The sequence below is a fragment of the Anopheles merus genome, chromosome X, assembly GCF_017562075.2.
Source record: "Anopheles merus strain MAF chromosome X, AmerM5.1, whole genome shotgun sequence".
In the NCBI taxonomy this organism is placed as follows: Eukaryota; Metazoa; Arthropoda; class Insecta; order Diptera; family Culicidae; genus Anopheles; species Anopheles merus.
Window position 1 is genome coordinate 20,048,233 of NC_054081.1, and position 26,113 is coordinate 20,074,345.

Consider the following 26,113-nt stretch of genomic DNA (forward strand, 5'->3'; position numbering starts at 1 on the left):
TAAAGTGTGTTATTTTGTGTTTTTCCGTGAATTTATTTTATAAGTCATTGTGTTTTCAACATTTTTGATGATAAAAACTAAGAAATAAAGTTTTTTTTATTTTCACATTAATTCCTCATTATCTACGAGCCACATGGACAGTTTACGTGAGAATATAATTCTTACTCACATGATTTTAAATCTCGTGCATAAAAAATCATCAAATCTTTTGTTCGTATATCTCATTTTTTCGATAAAATCAATCGACACACAAAAATGCACATAATAACAAAGAAATCTATTCTATTTGCTAAGCTTTGTGTGCGGAAACCAATGGTTAACGGTTTTAAAATGACGTAAAGTCACTCAACTATGGCGACCCCCCAAAGGCCCTAATCCACCACCTGATATTTTTAATCCACCTTGCAAAAAAGCTCTGGTACGCGATCGTGCTGACGCAAAATAATAGTGGCCGAACAATAGTTCACACCCACGTTCTCTTTCTCCCCTCCTTCCCCGCTTCCACAACCTTTCACCTCGCTTTATCATTATTAGATCTTGCTCTCTAGTAATATTGAGCGAGAAGAAGAGAAGTTTTCGATCGCTATGCGTAGCGGGACGTTCTCTTTCTCCCCTCCTTGCCCTCTTCCACATCCTTTCACCTCGCTTTATCATTATTGGTTCTTGCTCTCTAGCAACATGGTTGAGAAGTTTTCGATTGCTTTGCGCAGCGGGATGTATTCAGTTATGCGACCACCGTTTGTTTATTGCCGCTGCCTACCTACCTCCTAATCATAGCATGAATGAGGAGAAAATAAGTTTATTGATCGACTTCGTTACTAATATCTGCACTACTCTTGGTCCGAGAGACAGATTCATGCTTATTGGTGATTGCAACCAGTCTACGCTATCCTGGACATCGGCGTCAGAGGAAAATGGAGCTGCTTTTGGTTTCTATGAGCCTCATGCACGCTCTGCGCGCAGTGCCCAGTTTGTTGATGGTTTGCATCAGAATGGACTATACTATAGCTTAACTTCAATACTAATGCATCGGGGCGAATTATTGACCTAATTTACGCATATTGGTCAGCTGCATCTATATGTTCATCAATACGTGTCTGTGAATATCCCCTTACTACTATCGACGGACAGCATCCTCCGCTTGACTTTGATTTGGACAACGTAGCTCCAGTTACGATCGCTACAGCCATTGAGGCTGATAAAATGCTGAATTATGCTCGTGTTGATCTTCCGAAATTGGAACGACTGATTTTATCTTTTGACAATTCTTTTAACTGTTCGGACTATTCAACCATTGACGATGTCTCGGAAGCTTTTTGTCAGTTCATGAGATCTGCTATATGTGAATGCACTCCTGTTAAAACTCCTCGTCGTGGACCACCATGGGGTTATCGCACTCTAAGTTTACTTCAGCAGAGTCCATTCTCTCTATAGCCGACATAATAGATCCTGTCACCGAAGTTATTTGCAACAAACTGCACGTTCTCTCCGCAAGTACCCTAGGCGCTTTTGGAGTTATATGGATAAATAACGAAAATCTACTGGGCAACCAAACATTAAACGTTACGAGTGCCTGTACCCTGCCAGAAATGTTTAAATTGTTTGCCTTGCGCATCAAAGACAATTTCGCTTCGCAAACTACTGCTTCAGAAGATGTGGCTGATACTCTTTCTAACACACCTGTTGGTGCACTGCATCCTATTTTTTTATTTAATTATTTATTTACGAACATATATGTCTTGCACTCTTGAGTCTGTGACAAATAAAGTACTTAAAACCTCTCCTACACCTAAGTCCTAAATTATTCCCCAAACATCTCTCTTGGTCCAGTGACACCAAAATTGAAGATCAATAGAATGTTTTTTTTTTAATGTGTTGGTCGTTAAATTAAAATCAAAGTGATGGGGCCATGTATTGCATTGCTTTGTCATAGCTAGTAACGGATCGTTGTATCCATATAAGGTACGCATAAGTAAGTTACGAGAGCGAAGAGATCTCGATGGCACGTAGATATTGATCTTCTCTAGTTAACAAGGGACGTCTAATTCGTTTTTTCATAATTTAGCAACAAATACACATTAGTCAACCTTAAAATGATGTTCAGGCCTCCTTAGGGCAAGCAGAAGGCAACGCGGGCGATAATTTGGCATGGTTGTAAGTCCTCTGAATTGGTCGCATTTTAAAGCAAGTCTTGTAAACTTCCCATGTATTGCCTCTTTGCTGTCAATGGGGGCCTTCACGATTCTAGTTAGTTTTTTTGTATGGAGTTTGACAGTTGGAGGCTGAAATCATGTAAACACTCCATACAAAACCACACAAAAAACTAGCTTGCAATTTTCAGTCTAGATTATTCTAGCCTTAAAGCTAGAATTAGATTCGAGTACCTGCTCGAAAACGCGGGTTTGTTTACATTTATCCCAATGTGCATTAAAGAGATCTGGTGATGGAATCCAGAATCAAAGTGCATGTAGTCCAGGTGGTCTCATAGCATGTTTTATAACCAAATTTGAATATCACTTTTTGACAGGATGGGTGAAAACTTTTGTTCAAACAAGCTTTCTGAAGGCATGACGAATACACAAAACACTCTTAAAATCATCATTCAGAAACAGAAGCGATAAAAATCAGTCTTCTAAATTCATACACCTTGGGATAAGCCCAACTGTATAATACACCCACTTAGAAAGCTGCTCAAAAACTGATATACAATGCAAAAAGCTGACAGGCTGAAATTTCAGTCTACGACCCGCTGCGCAAATTCGAGCAGTTTCCAGCGCAGGAAATGTACCAAAATCTGCGCTGGCCAGCGCAGATTTTGGCTGGTCTCCCGCGCTGGACTTCAGCGATTCCTGCGCTGGGTCGAGCAAGTTTAGCGCCATCTGTTGGCGAAATGGACGAACTATTTACGGCGGCGGAGCAAAAAAGACGGTCAAAAAATTTAAAATTATTGGCGCCCATTTTTTCGTCCGCTTCTTCTCCCTCCCTCACCCTGCCTTGCCTAACTTGCGCTTCTGCCCGTGCCTTCCGCCGCCAGCTGATTGGCTGTTGCGGTGTATGCGTTGATACTCATATGTGCATTGCGGTTGTGTATTGTTATTGGTGGGTGTTAGCATTTATTAATTTGTGAGTGACCTTGAGACGCCGTGGGAGAAGCTGGTTGGGTTGGTTTGGGATTTAAAGTGTTATCGGTGTATTGATGGTTTATTTTATTTCGTTCCGCTGCTGATGAGACCATTCGATGCCCCTGCCAATTGAGGGTGAAGAAGCCAATTTAAAACACGCGTAGGAGACCGTCTAACACTAATCTAATATTTTTTAGTTTGAACATGTTTGATGCTTCAACGACCTTCTATGCATCATGTAGCACAGTGTATAGTGGTTATAAGTTTTTTTTTAATTTGCCGAAATCTGTCTCCAGTTTTTGGGTCTCGACACACACACACACGCACACAGCGCGGGGAAAGTGACCGTTCACTCTATCATGCCGCGATCCCCCACCCCGCCCGGCGCTTTGGATGAGGATGCGATACAAGAAAGCTGAACCAGCCGTTCTACCGATACGGTAGCCGTAATCGATCATGTGGGAAGGAGGGGGGGGGGGTGGTCTGGTGGGGAGTGCGTGCTTGCGTTAGCGCTTTCGTGGGTGCGTGCTTGCGTTCGCGCTTTCGCAGGTGCCTGCCCGCGTACACGCGTACGTGCATGTGTGCGTGTGTGCGTGCGTGCGTGCGTGCGTGTGTGTGTTTTTGTGTGTGTGTGTGTGCGTGCGTGTGGAAACCCCAAAACTATTTGATTCTGATGCGTACATTTTCATCCGCTGCGGCTACAAAGTCCATGCATTTTCGATTTCGCTACCTGAGAGACAACACAACTATCGGATTGGCACCACGATCTTTGCGATCGGTTCTGCTATTGGGGGTGTTAAAAAGGCACACGATCAAAGCAAACGTGCATGTGATATGTAGCAAATTTCTTTCGCGCATATGGTGCTGCACCTGCCCGTCCAGAATCTGGCGGCTTGTTGGTTTGGAGAAGTTATCATGACGCCGATTGACCGGCATTGCCTTGGAATGGGTTCGGATCGGTAGGTTCATGTTTTGGTCAAGTGCATTCCGTGCATTTGTCGCGCCACAGCGGTAGACCCGGCAGCACCAAAGTCAAAACAAAAACCTTCCCCGAGTGTGGACTGCTATGCTAAGTTCTTCTTCATCTTCTTATTATTATTATTATTGGCGTAATAGTCTACGCGATCATGCCGGCCTTTTCAGGACTTGGGTACCACGTAGCCGGATAGTCAGCCCTTGCTACGGCGGACGGTTCATACGCGGTTAGAACCCACGACGGGCATGCAGATGTGAGGAATGATGGTAGTGCCGCGGGACCGCTCCTATCCAGCGGGTAACTTGCATACTCCCACATTGTCTGCTTCCCGATGCATACGCTGCAGGCAGGAGGAAGGATGCACCTCCACAACAAAAAAACACCGTCATGAACCAGCGGCGGATCTAACGGTAGACGGACTAGGCGGTCGCCGAATATCGCTAGTCTGTAGTATGCCGTATGTCTACAAGTGGACAGAGTATTAGCGACAAGGGCCGCCGGAAAGATGGTCGTTGGGGCCCCGTCGCTGGAGAACCTTCTGCACTCCCCCCCCCCCCCCCCCCCCCAAACCGACAACAATTTTAGGACATGTGACCGATGATCGTAGGGGTTCCATCGCCAATCCCCCTCCCCCTCCCTTCCAATCCCGCCGGCAATTTAAGTATAATGTTAAATCTCATAACAGCTGTATGCCAGTACCCCCTCCTCCCGGTCATCAGCTACCATTTACAGGGGCCTCAACTCGTCTTTCCGCCTAGGGCGCCCCCGATTCCCTCTACTCCGCCACTGTCATGAACACCTTCCTTCGATCGATCATAACATTACGGAAGAAAACACATTTGGCGACAGTTTTGGCACACACACGCACACTTACACCCACGCGCAGACGGCTCAGCATATCGGTGTAATCTACACCATACGAAAGCAAAAAAGCTTAGTGTAACAAAGTTATGCTTAATGCTTAACACGTTAAGTTCGATGGCAGGCTCCAGGGACTGCCAGTGAACTTTCCAGTATGCCAGTTTCACAATCAGCTTGCGTTCTAGATGCCGGGGGAACGGTAAGCTCATGAAAATCAGCGCCGGACTGAATGTGTTAATGCGAATTAGGGTTCTGCGCGTTGCACAGCAAACCCTCTATCGTGCTAGCGATTTCTTAGTCATTTTTATATTGCAGTGTTTGAACTCATTGCGATTTTTTGGTTTGATTTGTGAAAATGTAACTTCATCGCCGCAATGTTTGTTAACGGCATTTTTAGGCGCCACAACAACTCGCGAGCATTGACCACACGCGAGAAAGAGATGGCGCTATGGAGGGAAAAAGCACGGACGACGGCTGACAGCGATTGGCCGTCTGACGCACCAACACATCCAAACCTTCGGCAGCGCGCTCAGGCGAGGGGAATGAGGCGGAACCAGGGACGGGCAGCTCGACGAGCTGCTCGACAAATTTGCCGTTGGAGAGAAAAGGAAGGCATGATAAAATTCTCAGAACGCCATAACGCCTTCCGTCGCTTTGCACAGCGGGCGAGCTTAAAACGGAAAGGCCCCCAATCATCGTAGTGAAATTCGGGAACCAAAGAATTGAGCAATACTCCACGCACGAGCGCACAAGACCAGTAAACAAGGACTTAAAACATAAGACATCATTACATTCACGGAATTGTCGAAAGATAAAACCTAGCATCTTGTATGCCTTGTTAACAGTGTTGTCAACTTGTAAACGGAAATTTAAACTAGAGTCTAGTGTAAATCACAAATATCCTGGCGACGATCCAACACACTGTCTGACAACGAATAATTATATTTGATCGTTTTTTTTAGTCAAGGGCTAACTCTAGATCATTTTTTAGACACAAAGTACCTAAAAATGAGTTAAAACATTTTGAACGATGATCCAATTGTTAGGATTCTTAACTGGTAAAAAAAAGTTTGACTTCGTCAACAAACATCAAACAAGTATCAGGCGGCTCACAATAGGTTAATAGGTAGGTTAGGTGGTGTGAGACACCAGAATAGCAAATAAATTCTGTACAATTAGCGTTCTTCATTTTGACTTGATAACGCCTATTTTCGAGATACGAACCTATCCATGATACTGTATGCTGAGAAAACTCAATATGTAGAAGCTTTAAGGCAAGTAGTTTATGGTTAACACTATCAAGGGCCACTTAAAGATCGGTATAAAGCGTATCAACTTGAAGCCGACAGTCAAAGGAGCGCATGCAAGATGATGCAAAATTTAACAGGTTTGTAGTAGTAGAGCGCTGGGGAACAAAACCATGTTAGTTAAATGAAATAACCGACCTGCATTTTTCTAGTAGAGCTTTATGAACAGCAATTTCAAAAATCTTTGCTTCAGCACACATGGTTGTGATACTACGATAGTTTTCAATGATACACTTGTCACCTTTCTTATGCACTGGGAACATCGTTGACGATTTCCATACGTCGGGAAAAGTGCCAGAATCCAAAGATGCTTTAAAAATGTGTAGTAGTGGTGTGATGAAGAAATTACTACATCACTTAAAAACAACGGACGGAATGCCATCTGGCCCAGGAGAGTACGAGCATTTCATTTTACGTATTGCATCTTCAATGGTCTTTGCAGGTAGGTAGATGTCAGAAATCTGGATATCAACCGAATCATGGATTAACTCAGGTAGGTCAGGATGTTAACACTACTTCGTTGACGGAATATGCTCTGGAACATTTTGGCAAAGAGATCACATATTACCGCTAAATCCGAGGATGATTTTCTGTCTTTAGATGACATTGTTCCAGGTAGCGATGGATTTTTTCGTTTAGGTTACATATAGGTCTAGAAATATAGTGGTTGTTTTTTTTTCTTATTTTGGATATTTTTTATACAGCGCCCTTTGAGGTTTTGATGTCAGTAAATGTTGTTCGCCACAACGAAATTCATTTTGGCAAGTTGCGTTCTCGTTCACTTGTATACGCCATATAGAGATTTTTTTTCTCGTTGAGCAGGTGAAGATGTTTATTAAACCACGGTGGACCAACATGGCGAATGTAGGTAGGACAACATTAAGCGACACAAGTGCGTATTAAATTATTTAATGCAAGCACTTTATCATTGACAGATGAGTTATCGGTCGAAAAATCCCAGTTAATATTACCAAGTAACATTGAGAGCATGTTAGTGTTGAGGCGCCTGTAATTTAACCTTTTCGTACGTTCTATGGTTGGTTTATTAGTATCAATATTAATACTGGGTACCGATGGACAGTCAAGGGTTAAAAATAAGGCTGGATGATAACAATCTTACGCTGTCAATGTATGGATTGCCAAATTAGTTGAGAAGTTGTTTTGTTGATCCAACCAGGAGTCATCCACAAACACCAAGTCCAATATTGAACCGAATAAGTTTGTCTTAGTATTAACCTTTGTAAGTGTCACACTGGAAGATAACCTTCGAGTGACTGTTGTGATCGAAAGTTTTATGTTTGCACATTTACACATTTATTACACATATTAAATGATACAAAACACAATATATTGATGTCTGGGGCCGCGCGCACGAGCCGCACCGTGAGCCCTACCGGGAGCCCTGCTCGACCGGTAGCCTGTTACACACTCCTGCGTTAGGTGCGCTCTGCACACACTTAGCGCGCATCGCTAAGTGCGGCGTATTAGTGTGCGTGAGCGCAGTGTCGATTCCTGGATGTCGACCAGCAGCAGCGCAACTGCTACGGCGAATCCAGGGCTCGGCACGTCTATCCACAACAGAAAGGGTGTAGAGTTAACACTGACTCTTTATTACCATAAAATTTACCTATTTATACCTAAATGGTTACATGCTAATAGTTCTTACTTGCTAAAATACTGCGTTGACAACATGCCGATCGACCACCGATCGTGCATGTGCTCGCGACATTGTTTATTATTATTTTATTTATTTATTTTCGAGATAGTATAGCCAAACCATCTTCGATCGTTTCATCGAGCGAATGGCTGTCTCAACCTAGTAAGCTAATTATTTTAACCGCCAGTGACAGTAAGGCATGAAAAGGTAATCTCGTCTAGTAGTGGTGTGAACATAGAAGAAATACGTGATCGTTGAACATCCAGCACAGTGGCAGTGTTTTCTTGTATGGACCAGCTCAATGTTGGCTGATTAAAATCACCCATTAGTATGATGCTATCGTCTTTGAATTTATCTCTGATGAAGCCAAGGATGCACAACGTGCATTAATTGTGTCCGCGTCCGCGCAGCGAGCTGGTGGTAAGTATAACACTCCGATAATGAACGATTCCATGACGCGTACCCATAACAACTCGATTGGTGGTGTATTAGTGAAACACATTGAAGATAGGATATTAGCTTTAACCGCGATCAGGACACCACCACCTCTACGTTTGCGACTGTTTTGTATGTTGTGGTCAAGCCGGTGTACAATAAATAAGTTGCCAAATATTTGTTCAGATAATATATCGCCAGTTAGCCAGGTTTCAGTAAGCCCAATACTATCTACACAACAAATTTTCTCATCCTGCTTCAGTAAAGTTTTTTTACTGAAACGGTTCAGTAATAGAATATTTTACTGATTTTCAGTATGAATGTCATGTTTTTACTGACTTTCAGCAAAATAATTTACTGAATGCATTTCAGCAATACACATTTTACTGAAAATCAGTAAAATAAGTGTCAAATTAGTCGTTTCACTGAATATCAGTAAAACAAATTACTGAAAATGCAGCAATTCATTCTGTCAAAACGACCTGTCAGTCAGAACATCAAAACAAAACAATGCGGTATCTACTTGCTCGTGATGTGCCAAAAGTTGATTTTGTAGGCGCTTACAGGCATCCTGGTGAAATTTCAGGTGATATTTCGGCTTACGGGATTAATTTAAAACAATTGGCAGCCGTGTTGGTGTGTAAAATGTTTGCTACAATCCACTGTGTTTGCTGAAATTGCATGGTGTCTGTGAGCGCTTACTGAACCATCTACACTTGCGGCGGTAAAATACAGTATAAAAACTGTATAAAACAACACGAAACATGTTTTAATATGAACTGAGCGACTGGCAATATCTGCGAATTAATAAAAACTCAATTTAAAAGAAGTATTTCGTCATTTTTAATCGCTACCAACTACTGAAAAACCAGTAATATAAGAATGGCTTTACTGGGATTTCAGTAAACGAGCTGTCATTTTGATAAGCACCGGACATTACTGAATGATTCAGTAAACATTCTTTTTACTGAAAGGATTAAGTTCAGTAAAAAAAGTTTTCTGTGTAAACAGCACGATGAAACTGAAGTGTGAAAATCGATTGTATTGGTTCCTAGGCCGCGGACATTTTGATAATAAATTGAGAGGGAGCATTTATTTTGATTTGCTGGTATTATTGTGGTGGTGTGTGAATCGAGATCATGGTTTCGTTTAGATGAGCCGGTGAGCGATTGGGCTGTCTGTACGTGTAGTGTTGTTGTAAGTGCAGTGGATGTTGGTGTTGTGTTATTTATTGGTGATATCAGGTGAAAAATTTGTTGTGGTGCAAAGTTTTTTCTCTCAATGAATTCACGGACTGGCAATTCTGCAGGCCAAGTGTCCAAGTTAAGTGCTTTCACGCGAAAAGATTCCGGTATAATCACTTTATACGATATGAAGGTTACAGATGACATATCCGCGTCCCTCCTCAGAAGACAGATAGCTTTTACGCCGTCGGTACCAAGAAGATGCTTTACTACGTTTTCTACTCTTTCCTTGCAAGTGTCAGGAGAAAGACGCGAAATGTAAAGCCCTAATTTGGCTGTACGTGTTGAAGCGGGAACAATGTTGAGCAAGTGTGTAGGTGATGTGGTTGTATTAGTACCAGTGATAACAGCGGGTGTTTTTGGTGCAATCGAAGTACGGAAATTGCTGCTTTCTTTGATAAAATCGATCTTTTTTTAAGCCACTGAAGGATTACACTCTTTTTGTAACTACGGAGAAGAGCCGTTTAACATGAATGATGCGACATATCTTAGCAGGCTGGCTGGTTAGAGGTGTATTTGCGTGTGAGTGGTTAACCAGTGCGAAGCCAGCGCGGATCTCTTTCATAAGCGGTTCGAGTGCAGCAGAAGAATACTCAGTAGCCACAGACAATGCGGCATGAAAACCAACCTGCATGCCCGCTTCTTTAACGAACTTGTTGCGCGATTTCATAAGAGCGTTGTTGCAGCTATTGCAATACCAGTGCAATTGTTTGTGATCACTAATACGTTGGATAGGATCCTCCAGGATGCCACAGCAGCGGCGATGGAAAGGAGAGTCGCACATCGAACAACGATAAGTGCATCCACAATTTCAATAGCACAGGTGTTACACAGGACAATAGCGGTTTAATCAGGAAAAAGTCGGGTAGTGGTTTGATTGAAGATTTTAGAGATGCATTGTAGATGTCTGGGAAAATGGAGAATGGTTGAGCACGATGGCGACGAGCACTGCAGCAGGCAAACTTGTATTTCACCGGAGCAAAAACCGGAAAATAATAGCTGCATCAAAATGAAGCTACTCGAACCCTTTATTACAGTTCCACAACTTTTGATAGCGGTTCAAAACAGATCGAAACCAAACTAAACGTTAATATGTAAAAGTAGGAAATTATGTAATAATAAAATCTTCGCTAGAGAGTCGTGATGCTTATCAGATGACAGATTGCTATCAGTCATCAATGTTGCTACGATCACCTCTGCCATCAAACGTGTCAAATCCTCATATACCCTAGATGGTATACCGGCCATTATCCAAAAGTGGTGTACCTCTGCGCTTGCTCCCTCGCTGATGAAGATTTTTCAGGCATCCCTAAGATGTGGAACCTTTCCTGCCACTTGGAAAGCTTCGCGACGTTGATCCTTCCGGCTGATAATCATCTACTCTACGCAGATGAAGCGAAAATTTATCATGTTATTCTTGAACCAGAAGACCACGCCCGACTGCAAACTTCCTTGCATGAGTTCCAGTGTTAGTGTAATCGTAATGCTTTATCCCTTTGCACAGATAAATGCGAAGTTATCACTTTCAGTCGTTCTCGCTGCCCATCATTATATGAATATGCGCTTGACGCACAGTCCTTGACGCGAAAACAATGTGTTAAAGATCTAGGCGTTTAGCTCGATACAAAACTATCATTTAAGGATCAGATGGACCTTGGCCGCTACGATTTTTGATAACGTATAATTGCGACTAAAGGTGATGATAATGAAGTCAGAGAGATCGGCGCAGATAGATTGGCGGAAAGAGATCGGAGAATCGAGACAGAAGCGATGGCGGAGAGAAGCGGCACTTCGGTGACGGCTTGCATGTAGTTCGGATGTGTTCAGAGTGGCGGTTAAATTGTAGCGGGAAAATAAAATAAAATAAAATAAATAAAGTTAGTAATAATCGTAAAATATTAATTTACAATTGTTTCATCTGGTGACAACGGTAAAGCGCACATAATGTTATTTCTGGCTGGTGTTCTAAAGCGGGTATAGTGATAGTGTAAAAAGTAAAGGTATAAAGTATGTGGTGAAGGTAAATTGCAGTGTCATAGTGTTAAGTGCTAATTATTATCTAATTATTATTATTATTTATTTAATCTTCAACGGGCCGTATGGTCTAATTAAGATGTAACAGTTCAATTGAAAAAAAAAATACATAGCAAAAATAAGATTTGCATCGCAATTCACTGCGGCCACGGCAAAAGCCGGAGACGTTCCTTGAAGCACTGAGTTGAGATGTCGAAGTCGAAGCAATCCGAGACAGTGTTGAAGACAGCCGACATGCGGAACATAGGGTCAGACCGACCAGCACTGGAACGGGGTTGAGCGAGCCGTAGAGTTTCTCTAGACCTAAGTGTTCGGGATGGTGCATAGATATCGACTCGATGCAACAAAGGCGATGAGTCGATAGAGCCATTTAGCAATCCAGCGATGAAAGAGCACTGTGCCTTGCGTATTCTAACCGAAAGAGGTTCAAGGCCTAGAAGACGGCACCGCGCAGCATACGGAGGAAGATTATTGCGATCCTGCCAGGGAAGTAGGCGTAGGGCATATCTCGTGAGCTTACGTTGAATCGCCTCAAGTCGAGCAATTGAAGAAGCGGTAGTTGGGCTCCAGACTACGCACGAATATTCCAGAACCGAACGAACGATACAGTTGTAGACAGCTTTGATGCACATGGGGTTGCGGAATTCATTAGTTGTCCGGATAACCACGCCAAGTAATTGATTTCCTCTGGCTACAACGTCATCGATATGCTGTTTAAAGTTCAAACTAGAGTCAAGCAGAACGCCCAGGTCTTTGGCATGATTCTGTCGATTAACTGTAGTGCTGTCCATGAAGTAGGTCCCAGTCACTGGGCTCCTGCATCGACTAAAAGACACACTGTAGCATTTCTCGATGCAGATAGTCAGTCCATTACGCTTGCACCACGAACAGAAAATTTCGATGCAGTCTTGCAGGAATGTACAATCACCTGTGTTGTGAATAGGCGCAAACATTTTTGCGTCGTCGGCAAACAGACTGATACTGTCGGGAGGTAAAGCGAGGGTAACATCGTTGCTAAACAATATGAAGAGAAGCGGGCCAATATTGCTTCCTTGTGGCACACCCGAGCTGCTGACTATTTCTTTGGACATGTGCTTAACAATTTTCACGATGTATGTGCGATTAATTAGGTAAGACTTAAGCCACTGTACGAGCGAGCTGGGAACTCCTAGCTTGTCGAGTTTAGCGAGAAGAATTGCGTGCGGAAGAGAGTCGAATGCTGCTTTCAGATCTGTATAAAATGCATCGACTTGAGCTCCGGCATCAATTTGACTAGTGCAATAGGTTACAAATTCAACCAGGTTCGTGGTAGTCGACTTTTTTGGCACGAATCCATGTTGATACGGGCTTAGGTAGCTGCGGCATGCATGTAGCAGATGTTTTTATATTACCAGTTCGAACACCTTGGCAATGGCACACAAAGATGTAATACCCCGGTAGTTGATGGCATCTGTCCTGTCGCCCTTTTGTAAATAGGAACCATCCAAGATTTCCTCCATGTTTTGGGAAAGAAGCCATTGGCTAGCGATGCATTGAACAATTTTGCAAGGATAGGTGCTACTGTCGTTTGACAGCGTTTCAGCACGGTAGAAGGAATTCCGTCGGGTCCAGGAGCGAAGGAAGGCTTTAGTTGCGCTAGGGCAGATAAAACGATCTCACTGTGGATGAAAAGAGTGCTCATGTTAATTGCGCCAGCCGGAGTGTTGACGAGAGCAGCATCAACGGTATCGGTATCATTCATGACCGGTGAAAAGCAATCTGCGAAGCGATCCGCGAAGAGATTGCACATTTCATAAGTGTTGGCACTTGTTGCTCCTTTGTACGTAATGGATTTCGGTGTATGCGTGGATTTTGTTTTGCTGTGGTAGAAGCGCCAAAACGAGTCAGGCCACCTGCAGAGGTTACGTTGGATTTTACTCAAATATCTGCGATATCGAAACCTAGTCGTCTTATTAAAATATTTTATTTTTCTTTCGTGTAACTAAGTTGACAATAGTTTGTTTTTGTTACTATCATTACAATCATAGTCATCATAATTGGCAGGCTAATCAAATTAGTTCAAATTAGCTCAATATTCGGCAGCGGCTTTAACCTGGCTGATCGTGGTGGTCTAGTTCGTCTGTCACAACTGCTTTGGCACAACTCCTCTAACCAGTTACTGTAATGGCTCATCTGCACAAGGCGTGATTGACGAAAAAAACCTGCAGCAAGAAGAATGTAGTGCCAATAGTTTTAGACGCTGCAACAATAGCACTCATTTCACTAACCCTTCAAATTTAAATAGTTTTTGGCAATCACAACATAATAGTACGGCATATAATACAAATACTCGTAACATTAACAGTAACTTTTCTCGGCTAAGAAGATATTTTGCTCGGCATAGTAGTTTATACCATAATAATTATACACAACTAATACCATCACACAATTCAACACAACCACAACATCATTATGCACAACATTTTTCACAACAAACACTGCCACAGAATCAACATGAAAATAATAATTCACGGGGGCAAAATCAATATAACCACCAACTATTGAATTCCAACACACCATCAAAAAACTAAATCAAGGAACACTATGTGATGAAACAGTAATTAAAAGTCTTCCGAAAAAACAGAAAAAAAATATTTTTGCTCAGTCCCAAAGAAGAATATATGGATAACATAAAGGAATTACCAAATGTCTGTGGAATTAACTAGCGATCATATGAATCATTGGATATAGAATTTACTCGCGATGGTAAACTAATAGTTCATATTTTATCGCAGAGCTCAAAAAAATAATGATAAAATATTTCATTGATTCGGGAGCTTGCTTCAATGCATTGAGTTGGGCATCGGCAAAAGGATAAGGGCCTTCTTCCATAAATTACAATGAGAAAATAACATTGTCAGGGTTTGATGGAACTTTGTCCAAAACCATTGGCTCAATTTATGTTAATTTAAATATTGGAAAATCTTTATATGCTAAAAAAATTAACATACTTAAAACACTCAGCGTTCCAGGAATAATCGGAGCTAGTTTTTTAAGAAAATACACGTTGGGAATAGGATTTTTTTTAAAACATGCATTTGCAAAAGAGTTTATGAGCAAAAGAGTATGAAAATGAAAAGGAAAAAGGGAGCGAGGAAGTGAGTATGAATGAAGAAGATTGTACTTTGATAGACAATCAAGAAAAAAAATGAGTTGCTCTCACATATGGAGAAACAACTATCAGATTGTGATGTGGTCGAAACGAGCAAGGAGGAAGAGTTTGTTCAGAAAGATATAGAGAATTAGTAAAGAAAATCAATTTTACTCATTTAGATAGCAAAAAAAAACAAATATAATTCAACAAATAATTACACCGATATATTCCATTTGCCCGGGAACAAACTTAAATTTACTAAAGCAGCAATGCACGAAATTGAAACAAATTCCAATATACCTATATAAAAGACAGTACAGATTTCCTGCTGCTCTGAACAGTATTATGGAAGAGCAAATACAAGAAATGCTTAAACAAAAAATAATAAGGCCAAGTAAAAGTCCATGGAATGCTCCTGTCATGTGCATTTCCAAAAAATCTGAGGATGATGAAGGAGAAAAAAAAATCAGATAGTAGACGATTTTCGTGCTCTCAATTAAAAAACTAAACCTTTCGTATATTCTATTCCCAGAATAGATGACATCTTGGATAATATTGACAATAGTAAAAAAAATTCTACCATAGATTTGAAATCCGGGTTTTTCAAATGCCCATTGCGCTTAAAGACGCCGCAAAAACAGTTTTCTCTACAGCTAAAGGGCACTAGGAATTTTTAAGAATGCCAATGGGCCTCAAAAACAGTCTTTCAACATTTCAGAAGCTAATGAACACTGTGATTTACACCATGTGATTTACAATTAAAGCTATAGTTTTTTTTTTCTTTGGCACAACAACCGCTGTCGATCAAGGCCTGCCTGTACCCAATAGTGAAGTGAGCTTGAGTGAGTGGCTTATTGTTACCATAGCAGGATAGTCAGTCCAACGTATGGGGGCATGGTCTATTCGGGACTTGAGCCCATGACGGGCATGTTTTTACGTCGTACGAGTTGACGACTGTACCACCAGGCCGGCCCAAAAGCTTTAGTTTACATAGATGATATTGTGGTGTTCGGGGATTAGAAGCACAACAATAAAATCAATAGAAGAGCACAACAATAACCTACTAAAAGTGTTTAATACTTTGAGAAATAACAATCTTAAAATAGAACCGTCAAAATGCAAATTACTCCACAAAGAAATAACATATTTTGGCCACACTATCAAGGAATCAGGTATCAAACCAACACAAGCAAATGTAAAAACAATTTTAGACATGCCCACACCAAAAACCTTGAAGGAAGTCGTTTTTAAGAATGATTTATTTTTATGGTAAATTTATACCAAACGTTTCTGATATTAGAAAGCCTTTGCATGAGCTTTTAAAGAAAAAATGCTGAAATTATTTGGGATAAAAGATGCGATGAAGCATTTAAAACGTTAAAAAACCAACTTATCTCTGAACCAATTCTAGTGCAACCAAATTTTGAAGATCGTTTTGTAATTACAACAGATGTTAATGATTATGTTCTTGGGGCAGTATTAGCGAACGAAAAAACAGTAGAATGTCCTATCGCTTATGCAGATCCTTAGTAGATCCTTGGTTGGAGCCGGAAAACGCTATCACCCTATTGAAAAAGAACTATTAGCTACAGTATGGGTGGTGGGCGATGGGCATTTGAAAAACCCGGATTTCAAATCTATGGTAGAATTTTTTTTACTATTGTCAATATTATCCAAGATGTCATCTATTCTGGGAATAGAATATACGGAAGAAATTATTTAAATGTATATGTATATATATATATATATATATATATATATATATATATATATAATATATATATATATATATATGTAGAAATATATATGTATATATATATATATATATATATATATATATATATATATATATATATATATATATATATATATATATATATATATATATATATATATATATATATATATATATATATATATATATATATATATATATATGGAATAATATGTATCTATATATATCTATATATATCTTGGTGAGCACCAACACCAAGCCGCCGTTTAAAAAGGCCGCAATGCCCGATCATAAGACATGTTTCATCGTGCCCAAAATAGTGAGTGAAGCGACACAAAAGGAGCATGTCAAACCAGTTATAGGAGTGCTCACCAACACCGAAACGACGCGTAAAATGGCGACCAGCGAGGATAGTAACTTTGTTGTATCGGTGAATTCGAAACCATTGCGAGACAACCGTGCTGAATGCGCAAGTATTGGTGAAGCTAACCAAAAGGTGCTTCCGCTATCCGAAGTTGTTGCCTATTTGGAAGGTTTAATGGATAAATTTAGCGGTGATAACGGAGAAGATGTTAATAAGTGGGTCGGCCAACTAGAGAAAACATTTCACATGCTACAAATTGACGACGTACAAAAAATAATAGTTACACGCCGATTGCTCGAAGAAACCGCCGCAATGTTGATTAAATCATCTATCCATACCGATTATGAGGAACTGAAACAGAAACTGCTGATAAATTTTTCTTCAAAACCACCGACCAAAAGTGTATATTGTCAACTCCGACAACGTAAATTGCTGCTGAACGAGACCACAACACGATATATAATGGAAATGGAAAACATCGCAAAAAGAGCAATGACTCCGGAACAAGAACTCACTTCCATTATTCTTGATGAAATCAGAGATCCTACTAATGCTGCTGCAATTCGATTTGCAACCAATAGTATGAACGAGCTACGAGCTGCGCTACAACGATACGAATTTATTTGGCCCCGTCAGATGAAGCAAACAATAGCAGCACCAAATACTGCCCGATCTGATACTGCAGTAAAATGCTACAACTGTGCGCGTTACGGGCATCATCAGCAGGATTGTCGACAACCCAGACGCCCGCCAGGATCGTGCTTCTTGTGCCACAAGACAGGACATGTAATTCGCGATTTCCCTTAACGTGTCCCATTTACTTCAGCGGCAGTTCAACAGGGAGAGGTTACGTCTCACTACGAGCTTCAGCCAACAAACGAAGTCCATCCAATGCAAAATGTAAATGTGGCAATTTTGTCTAACAATCACGTGAGCTCTCCATTCTCAAATGTGTATTCTCTTTTTGATACGGGTAGCCCTAGGAGTTTTATTGGTGAACAAGTAGTCCCCAGAATTGAGTGCCACCCAAAACTATCAGAATATCGTGGGCTAGGAAATGGAAGACTAACGACGCCCATATTTTTTAAGCCAAGACGATTGTCATTTGCTGAGCGTAATCAAGTGAAGACGACTGTGCATGATCTTTTGGAAAAAAAACATCATTCGGCCTAGCAGTTCACCATATGCGTCCGCTATCGTTCTTGTGCGGAAAAAGAATGAAGAAGTGCGCATGTGTATAGATTACAGACCGTTGAACAAAATTACTTTGCGCGATAATTATCCATTGCCACTGATAGATACATGCATTGAGCATCTCAGCAATAAGCGGATTTTTAGCCTGATGGATTTTAAGAGCGGATTTCATCAGATAGCAATGAATGAAAAATTCATTCTTTACACAGCCTGTGTAACTCCTGATGGCCAATATGAATATACAAAAATGCCATACGGGTTAAGAAATGCACCATCCCAATTTCAAAGATTCATTAATTCGGTGCTGCGCGAATTTATAGAGCAGGGAAAACTTGCTGTCTATCTGGACGACATTATTGTTGATAGTGAAAACTTTGAAGACCATGTTCAAACACTCAGTGCGGTATTAAACACATTGCGCAAGAATGGGTTGGAGTTAAGGTTGGATAAATGCAAGTTTGACTACAGTGACCTTGACTATCTTGGTTACCATGTAAATGCCAACGGCATTCATCCGAGTGATCACCATCTTCAAGCAATATTTAATTATCCAGTTCCCAGAAATGCTAAAGAAGTTGAGCGTTGCTTAGGTCTTTTCTCATATTTCCGGCGATTTGTACCATCTTTTTCGAGAATTGCCAAACCATTGAGCAATTTGCTGAAGGAAAAACACCTTTCCAGTTTGATGATGATTGTATGAATGCTTTTCAAGAATTAAAGACAAAACTGCTAAATTCTCCAATACTAGCAATTTTCGACCCCAAACGCGAAACACAATTCCACTGTGACGCTAGCTCGTCTGGTTTTGGGTCAGTGCTATTGCAGAAGCAGGATGATGATAAATTTCATTCTATAGCATATTTTTCAAAAACAACATCTTCGTCTGAATCTCATCTTCACAGCTATGAATTGGAGACATTGTCGGTGATTTATGCCCTTAAACGCTTTCATCATTACGTACACGGCCTTCACATAATTATTGTAACCGATTGTTATTCGCTAGTTGAAACTCTCAAGAACCGAAACTGCTCTGCTAAGGTCGCGAGATGGGCTCTTTTTTGGAAAATTATGACTATAGCATTCAATATCGCCCAGGAAGTACCATGGGTCACGCAGATGCTCTTAGTCGCGTATCAATGGCAGGTGCTGTGAGCGAATTGGATGTTGGTTATCAGTTGCAAATTGCTCAAACACGTGATCCTGAGATAATCAAGATAAAAGAAGAACTGGAAAATGGTTTGTCAGAAGGGTTTGCACTTCACGATGGTGTAGTATATCGTGAACCGTCTGCAGGAAAACTTTTACTGTTAGTACCGAAACAAATGATCAACAATGTTATACGGGATGTGCATGATAAGATAGGCCATTTAGGGGTAGATAAATGTTGCACAAAAATCAGTAGACAGTTTTGGTTCCCTGCAATGCGGAACCGGGTGGACAATTTTATCAGAAACTGTTTGAAATGCATTGTGTATTCAGCACCCGCTCGCAAAAATAAGCGTAACCTTCACAGTATTTCAAAGAATCCCGTACCGTTCGATACTTTGCACATAGACCATCTTGGGCCGCTTCCTGCTTTAAAATCAAAGAAAAAATATTTGTTGGTCGTTATAGACGCAATCACAAAGTTTACCAAACTATACCCTACATCTTCTACCAGCAGTCGAGAAGTCTGTAATGCATTGAATCAGTACTTTGCTTACTACAGTCGCCCTAGACGGTTAATAAGTGATCAGGCCACCTGTTTTACATCTAAAGAGTTCACAAGTTTTCTTAATAACCGAAATATAATTCATGTACTAAATGCAGTTGCATCTCCTCAAGCAAATGGACAGGTGGAGCAAGTTAATCGAGTTATCAAACCAATTCTTAGCAAAATTTCCGATCCTATAGACCACAGCGACTGGTACAGCAAATTACAAATAGTAGAATATGCGTTGAATAACTCTGTATATAGTTCGACACAACAACTTCCATCAGTTTTGTTATTTGGAATAGAACAACGAGGTACAGCAATAGATGAAATAACAGAGTACTGAGACGGAAAACAGGAAAATAGTGTAGGTTTGACCGAGTGTCGTAACATAGCTTCTCAAAATATAATTAAATCGCAAATGGTTAACGCAAAGCAGTTTAGCAAAACACATCGCCCAGCAGAAAAGTATGAGGAAGGAGATCTTGTAGCAATTCGTTATACAGATCACTCCGTTAATACAAACAAGAAACTCCTACCGAAATACAAGGGCCCGTATATAGTTTACAAAAAGCTCCTCAACGATCGATATGTAATACGTGATGTCAACGGTTTCAAACAAACCCAAATACCATACGACAATATTTTAGAGTCAGACAAGCTAAGGCTTTGGAGTAGCTCTGAAGTGGAACCTGTACCATACAATTCCCAACCAGAATTTGGAGAATAGTGAAATTGAGGGCAATTTTTAGTCAGGAACGGCCGAGCTGTAAACATGCACGTATAAACCTAGCTTAAGTTTAGATTATAAACGTCATTGCGCGATACTTGTAATTACCTTGTGAATAAACTGACAGATAACCGTCATTCGTGGATTGACGCATAAGCGGGAAAGACGTGTTTAGTTGCTTTGTGTAAATGTATTTCTTTGTGAACCCTTTTTTACAATATGGAAATTGGTAACCTAGCTTTCCTACCAAAAACTTATTCATAGGGGGTATAACCATAGGACGAATGAATACATGTATTTTATTGTAGGGAAAAATATGATAAAACTTCATCCCATACCTGATAGTTTTTACCGACGAACTGTCTTAAGTATATCTTAAGCTCTCTTTTAGCTCTTTCGACCATGTAACCATGCGGATAGTACGCTGACGTGTTGATTTTTTTTATTTTTAATAATTTAAAAGTATCCATCATAACCGTACTCATGAAGTTTGTTTCCTGATCAGTAACGAGCTTCACAGGAGCGCCAACAAGACAGATGACATGTTCTACAAATGCTTTAGCTACAGTTGTTGCTTTTTGATTTGCTATTGGTGTAACTATAAAATATCTTGTGAGATCATCTTGTATTACCAATCCGTACTTATCCCATCTCTCTGATTCTGGTAGTACTACAATATCCATGTACAACTTTTCAAAAGGAAAATTGTAGTAGTGTGATGTAGTAGTAATCTGCATAGGATTTTTTTTGTATCTACCAATCTTATTTTATTGACAAGATTTGCCAATGACTCCTTTATCCTTTTTTTCATTCTTTCAACTCCCACGTGTCCTCCTTCCGGAGAGTCATGAAATTCTTTAAGCACTGTATCTAATTCATGTTTTTCAATCTCAATTCGCTTTGTCCTCGGATTACAATTTTGAAATTTTGCTTTAGTTGTTTGTTTGTTTTTCTCCAACGTTTCTATCCTGTTCAGTTCTTCAGTGCTTATTTCTTCTTGTACATATAATTTTAATAATTGATGCCAGTGATCTTCATGTTCAGGGATGCTATTGTATTCTTCCACTTTTTCTTTTTGTTTTACCTTGATTAGGATTCATAAGAAGTTTCTTTTGTTGGCGTTTGAACACAGCTACCGTAATGTTTTCTTCCTCTTTTAAATTTGCACTCGATTTTAGTTCTGCAAGCCGAGATAAAAAAATCGGCAACCACTTTCTCTTTCCCTTTCTTGTACCAATTTCACATTCCAATCCTTGCAAGCGCAACCAAAGTCGAGATAAAATCGGCGAGTTTTCTTTAAGGCGCCATATAGAAACTAGGGGCCTATGATCGGAATATACGATTTTTTCTGATATATATATATATATATATATATATATATATATATATATATATATATACATGTATATATATATAGAAATATGTATATATATATAATATATATATATATATATATATATATATATATATATATATATATATATATATATATATATATATATATATATATGTATAGAAATATATATGTATATATATATATATATATATATATATATATATATATATATATATATATATATATATATATATGGAATAATATGTATCTAATATATCTATGTATATATATATATATATATATGGTTCCTGATATATATATATATATATATATATATATATATATATATATATATATATAAATATATATATATATATATATATATATATATATATATATATATATATATATATATATATATATATATATATATATATATATATATATATACATGATTTCTATATATATATACATGTATATATATATATATATATTATATATATATATATATATATATATATATTATATATATATATATATATATCAGAAAAAATCGTATATTCCGATCATAGGCCCCTAGTTTCTATATGGCGCCTTAAAGAAAACTCGCCGATTTTATCTCGACTTTGGTTGCGCTTGCAAGGATTGGAATGTGAAATTGGTACAAGAAAGGGAAAGAGAAAGTGGTTGCCGATTTTTTTATCTCGGCTTGCAGAACTAAAATCGAGTGCAAATTTAAAAGAGGAAGAAAACATTACGGTAGCTGTGTTCAAACGCCAACAAAAGAAACTTCTTATGAATCATAATCAAGGTAAAAACAAAAAGAAAAAGTGGAAGAATACAATAGCATCCCTGAACATGAAGATCACTGGCATCAATTATTAAAATTATATGTACAAGAAGAAATAAGCACTGAAGAACTGAACAGGATAGAAACGTTGGAGAAAAACAAACAAACACCTAAAGCAAAATTTCAAAATTGTAATCCGAGGACAAAGCGAATTGAGATTGAAAAACATGAATTAGATACAGTGCTTAAAGAATTTCATGACTCTCCGGAAGGAGGACACGTGGGAGTTGAAAGAATGAAAAAAAGGATAAAGGAGTCATTGGCAAATCTTGTCAATAAAATAAGATTGGTAGATACAAAAAAAATCCTATGCAGATTACTACTACATCACACTACTACAATTTTCCTTTTGAAAAGTTGTACATGGATATTGTAGTACTACCAGAATCAGAGAGATGGGATAAGTACGGATTGGTAATACAAGATGATCTCACAAGATATTTTATAGTTACACCAATAGCAAATCAAAAAGCAACAACTGTAGCTAAAGCATTTGTAGAACATGTCATCTGTCTTGTTGGCGCTCCTGTGAAGCTCGTTACTGATCAGGAAACAAACTTCATGAGTACGGTTATGATGGATACTTTTAAATTATTAAAAATAAAAAAAATCAACACGTCAGCGTACTATCCGCATGGTTACATGGTCGAAAGAGCTAAAAGAGAGCTTAAGATATACTTAAGACAGTTCGTCGGTAAAAACTATCAGGTATGGGATGAAGTTTTATCATATTTTTCCCTACAATAAAATACATGTATTCATTCGTCCTATGGTTATACCCCCTATGAATAAGTTTTTGGTAGGAAAGCTAGGTTACCAATTTCCATATTGTAAAAAAGGGTTCACAAAGAAATACATTTACACAAAGCAACTAAACACGTCTTTCCCGCTTATGCGTCAATCCACGAATGACGGTTATCTGTCAGTTTATTCACAAGGTAATTACAAGTATCGCGCAATGACGTTTATAATCTAAACTTAAGCTAGGTTTATACGTGCATGTTTACAGCTCGGCCGTTCCTGACTAAAAATTGCCCTCAATTTCACTATTCTCCAAATTCTGGTTGGGAATTGTATGGTACAGGTTCCACTTCAGAGCTACTCCAAAGCCTTAGCTTGTCTGATTCTAAAATATTGTCGTATGGTATTTGGGTTTGTTTGAAACCGTTGACATCACGTATTACATATCGATCGTTGAGGAGCTTTTTGTAAACTATATACGGGCCCTTGTATTTCGGTAGGAGTTTCTTGTTTGTATTAACGGAGTGATCTGTATAACGAATTGCTACAAGATCTCCTTCCTCATACTTTTCTGCTGGGCGATGTGTTTTGCTAAACTGCTTTGCGTTAACCATTTGCGATTTAATTATATTTTGAGAAGCTATGTTACGACACTCGGTCAAACCTACACTATTTTCCTGTTTTCCGTCTCAGTACTCTGTTATTTCATCTATTGCTGTACCTCGTTGTTCTATTCCAAATAACAAAACTGATGGAAGTTGTTGTGTCGAACTATATACAGAGTTATTCAACGCATATTCTACTATTTGTAATTTGCTGTACCAGTCGCTGTGGTCTATAGGATCGGAAATTTTGCTAAGAATTGGTTTGATAACTCGATTAACTTGCTCCACCTGTCCATTTGCTTGAGGAGATGCAACTGCATTTAGTACATGAATTATATTTCGGTTATTAAGAAAACTTGTGAACTCTTTAGATGTAAAACAGGTGGCCTGATCACTTATTAACCGTCTAGGGCGACTGTAGTAAGCAAAGTACTGATTCAATGCATTACAGACTTCTCGACTGCTGGTAGAAGATGTAGGGTATAGTTTGGTAAACTTTGTGATTGCGTCTATAACGACCAACAAATATTTTTTCTTTGATTTTAAAGCAGGAAGCGGCCCAAGATGGTCTATGTGCAAAGTATCGAACGGTACGGGATTCTTTGAAATACTGTGAAGGTTACGCTTATTTTTGCGAGCGGGTGCTGAATACACAATGCATTTCAAACAGTTTCTGATAAAATTGTCCACCCGGTTCCGCATTGCAGGGAACCAAAACTGTCTACTGATTTTTGTGCAACATTTATCTACCCCTAAATGGCCTATCTTATCATGCACATCCCGTATAACATTGTTGATCATTTGTTTCGGTACTAACAGTAAAAGTTTTCCTGCAGACGGTTCACGATATACTACACCATCGTGAAGTGCAAACCCTTCTGACAAACCATTTTCCAGTTCTTCTTTTATCTTGATTATCTCAGGATCACGTGTTTGAGCAATTTGCAACTGATAACCAACATCCAATTCGCTCACAGCACCTGCCATTGATACGCGACTAAGAGCATCTGCGTGACCCATGGTACTTCCTGGGCGATATTGAATGCTATAGTCATAATTTTCCAAAAAAGAGCCCATCTCGCGACCTTAGCAGAGCAGTTTCGGTTCTTGAGAGTTTCAACTAGCGAATAACAATCGGTTACAATAATTATGTGAAGGCCGTGTACGTAATGATGAAAGCGTTTAAGGGCATAAATCACCGACAATGTCTCCAATTCATAGCTGTGAAGATGAGATTCAGACGAAGATGTTGTTTTTGAAAAATATGCTATAGAATGAAATTTATCATCATCCTGCTTCTGCAATAGCACTGACCCAAAACCAGACGAGCTAGCGTCACAGTGGAATTGTGTTTCGCGTTTGGGGTCGAAATTGCTAGTATTGGAGAATTTAGCAGTTTTGTCTTTAATTCTTGAAAAGCATTCATACAATCATCATCAAACTGGAAAGGTGTTTTTCCTTCAGCAAATTGCTCAATGGTTTGGCAATTCTCGAAAAAGATGGTACAAATCGCCGGAAATATGAGAAAAGACCTAAGCAACGCTCAACTTCTTTAGCATTTCTGGGAACTGGATAATTAAATATTGCTTGAAGATGGTGATCACTCGGATGAATGCCGTTGGCATTTACATGGTAACCAAGATAGTCAAGGTCACTGTAGCCAAACTTGCATTTATCCAACCTTAACTCCAACCCATTCTTGCGCAATGTGTTTAATACCGCACTGAGTGTTTGAACATGGTCTTCAAAGTTTTCACTATCAACAATAATGTCGTCCAGATAGACAGCAAGTTTTCCCTGCTCTATAAATTCGCGCAGCACCGAATTAATGAATCTTTGAAATTGGGATGGTGCATTTCTTAACCCGTATGGCATTTTTGTATATTCATATTGGCCATCAGGAGTTACACAGGCTGTGTAAAGAATGAATTTTTCATTCATTGCTATCTGATGAAATCCGCTCTTAAAATCCATCAGGCTAAAAATCCGCTTATTGCTGAGATGCTCAATGCATGTATCTATCAGTGGCAATGGATAATTATCGCGCAAAGTAATTTTGTTCAACGGTCTGTAATCTATACACATGCGCACTTCTT

General features: G+C 39.4%; 1 protein-coding gene across 6 annotated transcripts in view; it reads left to right on the top strand.

Moving 5' to 3' along the window:
• The window catches only part of LOC121590121 (ubiquitin carboxyl-terminal hydrolase Usp2), a 225,342-nt gene that overhangs the window by 21,383 nt on the left and 177,846 nt on the right, over positions 1–26,113 (top strand). The window contains exon 2 of one of the 6 annotated variants that reach the window (XM_041909544.1): positions 6,709–6,759. The exons of 4 other annotated variants lie outside the window; for them this stretch is intronic. The gene's annotated coding sequence lies outside the window, so the exon portion shown is untranslated. Of the gene's footprint in view, positions 1–6,708; positions 6,760–8,032; positions 8,344–26,113 lie in introns of all 6 variants that reach the window. One more of the 6 variants, XM_041909536.1, reaches the window with a different exon arrangement.